The sequence below is a fragment of the Notolepis coatsorum genome, assembly GCF_963971535.1.
Source record: "Notolepis coatsorum genome assembly, chromosome: 7".
Classification (NCBI taxonomy): domain Eukaryota; kingdom Metazoa; phylum Chordata; class Actinopteri; order Aulopiformes; family Paralepididae; genus Notolepis; species Notolepis coatsorum.
The window spans coordinates 8,981,008-8,988,520 of record NC_140171.1 but is presented as its reverse complement, the minus strand read 5'-3'; positions in this window follow the sequence as shown (position 1 = coordinate 8,988,520).

The following is a 7,513-nucleotide window of genomic DNA, read 5'->3' as shown; positions in this document are numbered from 1 at the left end:
TACAAAAAAAAATTATTGATTGATGAATTTATATTAACACTTTGGTTGCTTAAGGTTAAATTAATGATATACCATAGATTGCCAGCGCTATTTGTCTATGGAGAAAGTCCCCTTCTTTGCAGGGCTATAACTTTTTAAATTCTATTGCTACATTGCCATTATTAGGGCCCATTCAAAGTCCTATATGTATTGTTCATTGTGTAGCAACGTTAAACTTTTTCATTCACATATTCATAGTAAAGTATGGTCTAATGTATAAGTATGTTTTCATCTCTTTCTGCAGCTTTCTCCAGAACGTGATATATAGCCCCAAATGCATTATATTGATGATGAAATACAGTTTGATGGCAATCAGCGCGATATAAAAAATTCCAACTAGACGTACTTCTAGAAGTTACTACACGTCATCTGATGTTGACCGGATGGGCGAGGGGGCGTTTATAATCCCGTGGGCAGCGTTATACCAATCATCTAATGTGGGTCAAATGTTGATAATATCAGTTATTATCGAAGAAGGTAACGTTACACGCTGAAACTCACCCCAGTCTCCGCGCGCCGTTGGGCGATCATCGTCGAGTAGAAATTTTATCATTATGGGATATATTTTTACCCGGTCCATCTCCAGCTTGTATAATGGTATATACGTCCAAATCATGTTGTTTATCGAGTTATTGGCAATCGATCACCGTGTAGCGTGACGAGCCAGAGTCACATGAACCATAGCGAGCTCCCGGAAGTACTACGGTCGTCATGACAACCTCTATTCAACATCCTGTTTTGGCGATTGCGCCGATCGGCCACCAGATGGCGCTCCTGAACCGCCAGAGAGCTCAGTGGGTCCTGCTGGTGGATCTCAGGCCAGCGGAGGGACATTATGAATCCGATCGCAGATTTTTGAAATATTGATATAAGGACGCTGTACAGCGTCCCCCGGCAACTTTAGCATGGCCAGCAAAGACGTGAAAAGACGTGTCCCGGCACTCAAAGTGTTAAAAAAAAGAAGTGTACAGGTCTAAAATTATGTTGTTGTTTACATGTTGCAGGCATCTATCCCCTCCCTACTCCCCATTTCCCCACGTGGAACACCTGCCACATTTTAGTCTGGTTGAATCGAACCCTGGAGCATTTACCCCCGTGGTACGTTTGTTTGGGTTGTTGCGAACACCGTAATCAAACTCAACTCGGCTCCCTGGCCCACCTGTTTGAGGTGGTCTCGGTCCCAAAAGATCTCGGATGTCATGAAGCTGATTGGGCAGTTTTTGTTGACTTATTTGAGGGTGTCTCAGTCTGCCTCCAAGTGAACCCTTGAACAGCTCGTTATGAGGTGAGAATTAAATTGGAAAAGACCCAAAGAATCTTGCATTTAATGAAGCTGATTGGGCAGTTTTTGTTGACTTTTCCCATATATTTACAAATGTGCAATTTTCCATCATTGTGAGGTTATTATTTTCACTGCTGGAAAGTTCAACCTAGACAAATAATGTTGTGATACAAAAAATACATTGCATGCATAATTCAGGTGATGGTAGCCCACAGTGGTGCATAATTAATCACCATCCAGTGAATTGGAAAACGTAGGCTATAGTATTTCATAACAAGCCCAAGTGGGAATGACGAGATTATGTTTGTGCACATGTTTGTCAGGATTCAAAATGAAATTAATTTGAAAATGAAAATAAAAGGCTGACCTAATCACATGGTTTTTGTTTAGAAAGTTTGGTCCGACAATTGGCAGTCACTAACCTCCAACAACCGCAGTAATGCTTAACTGGTGTCGTCATGACTTGATGGTTAGTGTTGGAAAGTTAACATGTCACTGGACCCAATTTATTTTTATTTTTTTTCATATTTAAAGCTTTTTATTTTTCACAAGCAAGACGATACATACATGACAAGACAAACTAAGACAAAAAATAATAATAATAACAACAAGGGGGGGGGGGGGGGGGGGTTGCAGAGTGTTACAAAGGTTCAGTACACAAACATACTCCAGATAGTGATCTAATAAAGTTCAGGGGACCTTGAAGGCCATCGGGCCTATCACTCTCTTGAAGAGATGGAGCAGCCTGTTCCATTGATAACAAGTCCATGAAGTCCTTGCGCCAGTTCTCCAAACTGAAGCAGTTCGGTTTGCGTTCTTTCCAGTTCATTAAAATAATCCGTTTGCATGCTAGAAAAGCCAGTGCTACAATATTATTTACAATCTTTGCTTGAGCAGTGTCCATTTTTACACCCAATATACACGTTATAGGGCAAGGATTAATGTCAATTTGGAGAGTAACTGACAGGTCCTCAGCAATGTCCAACCAAAATGTCCTAACAAGCGGGCAGTGCCACAGCAAGTGCATGAGCGTACCCTCTACTCCACACCCATGCCAGCACAATTTGGGTAGGGTGTGATTCATTTTATTCAGTGTACAGGGTGTTATATAGGCCCTGTGTAGTATCTTTAATTGTATAATTTTATATCTTAACACATTTTGATATTTTAGTACTATTCCTAAGTGCTGCTTCCCATTGTGTTTCAGATATGGGTATACCCATGTCTCGCTCCCATTGGACTTTAGTTTGGGTATTGGTATCAGGGGTGGTTGAACATGATAGTTTATACATTGCAGAGACCATGCCTTTCCTGCCTGTAATTCCCCTTAATGTCTCTTCCAAGACTCTGTTTGTTCCTATAGCTATGCCTTTAGACAACAATGATTTAATAACTGATTGTATTTGTAAATAAGATAAAAATTCTGTGTCTTTCAGCCCAAACTGTGTTTTAAGTTCATTAAAAGGTATCATATTTCCCCTTTCGATCACTTGCCCCACCTGTGTTATATTATGTTGTTGCCATACATTATTTTTAAGGGTTTTACCTCCTGCAGAGAGCAGCGGGTTTTTCCATAATGGACATGATGGTAAGGAATATCCACTAAAGGTCAGTTTTATGTAAGATTTTCACTATTTCACATGAAAATTCTAAAAGCGGATTGTCCAGTCTGGGAGTGATTTTTGGGTTATACCACAACATTGAAAGAGATAGATCTTTGTTATGTTCTTCTATAATTTGTTCTTCAAGCCATTCCCAGCTGCCAATCTGTCTCACACTATTGTAAGCCCACTGCAAGGGGTATCTTGAGTTATATGCTATGTAATACTGGTGGATATCTGGTAGTCCTATTCCTCCACTACTTCTTGGTTTTATAAGTTTTTTTATGGCTGATTCTAGGTTTTCTGTTGTTCCATAGGAAGCCAGAAAATAATTTGTTTATTTCTTTGAACCAACTAGGAGGGAACTTTAACGGTATAGAGGACATCAAAAAAGCTAGCCTTGGTAACAAATTCATTTTTATAATATCAGATCTGCCCATAGGGATAAAGGCAAGACTGTCCATCTTTTGATGTCCTCCTTTATATTCTTTAAAAGGTCTGATGTATTTACCTCAACCATTTTTTCAATGGGAGATCGGATTTTAATTCCCAGGTATTTAATTCATTTAGGCTTCCAATTGAAAGGAGCAGAACCCAGATGTGATTGAAAAGTTAGGTTAAGTGGAATAGCTTCACTTTTACTATAATTCACTTTATAGCCCGAAAATGTACCAAATGTATCTATAAGCTTTAGCACTTGAGAGATGGAATGGCTAGGATCTGTTAGTGTTAATAATATGTCATCAGCAAACAGGCTGGCCTTATACTCACAACTACCAATATGAATACCACTGATTTCCTTATGAGCACATATAGCACAGGCAAGTGGTTCGAGGGAAAAAAAATTAAATTTGCGGTGAAACCGGACATCCTTGGCGGGTAGATCGATAGAGATGGAATGGCTTAGACCTTATACCATTTGTTCTGACTGACGTAACCGGTTCATGGTAAAGTGCCTTTATCCAGTTCATGAGAACCGGTCCAAATCCGTATTTAGGAAGTACATAAAACAGATATTTCCACTCCACTCAATCAAAGGCTTTCTCAGCATCCAGCGATATTGCCATCGCTGGATGATGGGAGGCCCCCGCCCTTGACATAACATGCATTAGCTTCCTCATGTTATTTGAAGCTAGACGACCCTGTACAAAGCCAGCCTGATCAATATGAATCAATGAGGCTATAACATTTTCCAATCGCCCTGCAAGGACCTTCGCAAACAACTTATAATCATTATTTAAAATACTCAAAGGTCTGAAATTACACATTCACTGGACCCAAATTGATGACTAGTATAAAAGAGGAATTCCATCTTTTAAATGGGACATATTATGGAAAATGGATATTTGCCTACTTCATATTTATTTGGCATTTCTGAAATGTCATTGGGCGCTGAGGAAAAATGACATAGGTACTCCTTACTGTATGGCCACACGCGCCCTGGACTGTTCCATCAGAGGGGGGAACTTCGGTGACCAGTGTGAGTGGCTACAGACCACTGCACTTAAATATAAACATTACCTGTGAGGTAATTGTAATGAGGTAATTGTAGATGTCGCCATAAGACGCGTCTGGTCATTTAGTGAGATCATTGTTTCATTATCCTGTTCGGCTGAAAGGACACTGGCCACCGAAGCTCCCCCCTCTGATGGAACAGTCTAGGGCGGGTGTGCGTTGCGTCACAATCCGTGGGCGATCTGCGCATGTGCATGGGGAATAGCTGCTTAAAAACTGGCTTTTTCGCTGCCGATTTAGTTCTGATCGATTAGGAATGGCTCGCGCCGTGTTCAGGAGATTCAGGCGCATACAAGTCTATTCGATCATGTCTCCAGCACCCCCACAACCGTATCTGCAACCACTTACATCACGGCTCTCATCCACATTCATTAATTTGCTCCCCCGCTATCTCCTCCCCGATTTCAATGTAACGCGGAAGTGTAGTGATCGGACAGGCTGCGCACAGACGGAGGATTGGCACAACGGCTAACCCGGCACAGAACCGTGAAAGTGAAATTGCGAATTCTCATTGGCCATGAGCTGCTGAGCGCATGCCCATCATACCAGAGTTGCCAAGTCTGTTTATTTTCCGCAACTTTTGTAAAAAATGTAGCTTGTTTTTGTAGGTCGGCTGAGTAGGGTCCAGCTGCAGCCTCGGAGATTGTTCCAGATTGGGCAACTTCCGCCCGCTCCCACGACATTTCTCCCGGGACAGGACAATGTGCGCTGATTGGCGGAAAGTACTGAAGTATCTCGAAGTACGTCTGACGTATCTCGAAGTACGTCTGACGTATCTATACGTTAGTGAACGTTAATTGAACGTCAAAAGCCGATGCAGTTAGTTAACACGCAGTGACGCAGCAATGGAGAAATGCAATTACAAGGTAAGCCTTATTATTACCTTGTATTCATAAGATAAGATAAATTCAGCAGCATGGGGAGGGGGGAGGGGAGGTACAGGTCACATAATTATAGTACAGTGGAGAAGTAAAAATAGAATAAAAAGGCAGTGTAAACAATATACAATATTATTAACTCTGGACATATGAGCAACAAGGTGCGAGATGAGGGTATGTATATCAGTTATTTTGCCCTACAATAAATATAGTATGTATATCAGTTATTTTGCCCTACAATAAATATAGTTGGAATATATAATCTATAGTCTAAATCTAATCCTAAATTATCTAATTATCACGGTTGTGTTTGGAACGCAATATAGAGAGATGGAGAGAGAGGGAGGAACCGCTGCCTGGCAGGAACCATGACACTAATAATCTAAATGCTAAACGCATGAACTGGACACCCTGTGCAAAGTGACTGTTTACTGTTAGATTTTCTATGTCAGTAATGCATATGTAGCATGGTTTTTGTGTCTGGGTGATTATCTGTTCTTGAGAAGTGTTTTTGCAACTTGTGAGATTACGTTTAGGTGTGGCAGAGCCTGTGTGGTTTCTAAGGGGATTATTGGTGATTACTACTGGTTGCTACATGGTTAGTTGGTGATTAATTATCACAATTCTTAATTAACCAAAATATCCCCTCCCCTCCCGCACTGTACTGTAATGTACTCTAGTTAGGACAACACATTACAGTTCAGAGGAGGGGAATCATTCCTCAGCTGGAACGATGTGTCAACTGCTGCACAGCATACCATTGCCCGTTCTGCAAGCCTGGTGTGTTTAAGCCAACGTTTAGGAGCAGGGTCTTAACACATCTGGACGGACACAAAAGGCAAGCAGTGCAGCACAAAGGTATTCCCTGTTGTATTCATTGCATGTTGTTTTCTTGCACTGGTAACTCCTGTAAATGATGGACCAACATGTGGAAACAAAAGCATTGCAGTTTGACATGCACCATCATCAGCCATAACATTAAAACCACCTGCTTAAACAATTTTTTTCATGATTCACAGTAGCCACTGTACAAGGGAGGAGGAGCAAGATTATATCGGTGGCCTGTCCCCAGTGTGCAGTAGTCATCAACAAGAAGAATCTGAAACGTCACATGGAAAGAAAACACTCTGAACCAGGTTCCATGGAAGTTACTTCAAAATCACATCTGCGAAGTGAATGTTTGGATTCTGACAACAGTGTCTATGCTGTTGTTAAAAGAATGCATGGTGCAAGTGTGCCATTGCATGTACAACAGAAGATGCATGGCCAATGTCACCAAGTGCAATGTGAGTCCCTTCACTGCAAGACAAATGCAGATTTGGCACAGAGAAGTAGCAAACATGCCAATAACTGTGCGTAAAAATAATATGTGGACTTGGTGAGATTCAATTTTTTGCGTATTTCATTGAAACTACAAAAACCCTGTTTGTTGAAAACGTCTCCTAATGTGTGTATGCCTTGCTTTTCCCATCTAGGGAATCTTATAGGTTGTTTTCCAATCAAGAGTGCATTGTTATTGAATAAGGGAGTATGATTATGCCATTTATGTGGGGTAGAATATTTTTTTTGTGTTTCACGCCATATCCGGATCGCATGAGTGATTATGGGGCCAAATTTCCGTTCGCATTGCTTAATTGATAATTTGGTGTATACTATGCCCTTCAGCCTATGTGGAGCTACTATATTTTCTTCTAAATTTCTCCAGGATACTAATGCTTGGGGATCAAACCATGTTGTTAGTGGTCTTAAAGTGTACGCCTTAAAGTAGTGGTAGAAATCTGGAAATGCCATACCTCCGTCTGAAGAAGTTGATTCTAGGTAGGACGTCCATCTTAACTATTGATATGAATAAGTGTCAGTTGTAACCTTTTTTTGTTTGACATGTTTGTTTATTTTCAGTTGATAATAATACAATAAAGACAGTTGTTTAAATGTTTATTTTCTTAATTTAATTTCCTATACAATGTAGGAACCGCGCAAGTGATTGATTGGATGAAAATTGTATTAACAGATTGCAGAATGGGTACAATACAGTACGGCTCAATACACACAATTGTTAAGGGGATGCAGACCAGAGAAAGACTTTTGTCTTGTTTACATCAGGGTCCCCCATTTTCAATTCATCATAACATATGACATACACGACATACAGATAGACAGTACTGCTACATCTATACATTTATGATATACCAGATTTC